The sequence below is a fragment of the Penaeus monodon genome, chromosome 29, assembly GCF_015228065.2.
Source record: "Penaeus monodon isolate SGIC_2016 chromosome 29, NSTDA_Pmon_1, whole genome shotgun sequence".
Taxonomy (NCBI): domain Eukaryota; kingdom Metazoa; phylum Arthropoda; class Malacostraca; order Decapoda; family Penaeidae; genus Penaeus; species Penaeus monodon.
This window is the reverse complement of record NC_051414.1, coordinates 22,151,948-22,152,292: the sequence shown is the minus strand read 5'-3', so window position 1 is coordinate 22,152,292 and position 345 is coordinate 22,151,948.

The window sequence follows — 345 nt, the reverse complement described above, 5'->3', positions numbered from 1 at the left end:
GGCATAGATGTTTTTTTCCCTCTCTTTCTTTTTTTTACCAATGGCTCCTAGCAGGCTCCAACGGATGCCCACGCTGCGTCATCTCACCTACCCGACGTATTGCACAAAGGGTGCGTACTGTTGTATCACCTCCCAATAATGAGAATGTTATTGACTGGTATCGGTCGCGGTATTGAATGTACATATGGAATAAAGGTCTATACCTATACAGCACCTACAGACGCTTGTTGGAGGAGGCATCAAATTTAGAACTCCTGGTCTGATTAATTTTCTTTAATCTTTAACCAAACTGACGCGTTTGTTAGTTAACGCATATGCCGTAGAACGTTTGAGCTGTCAAAAGTT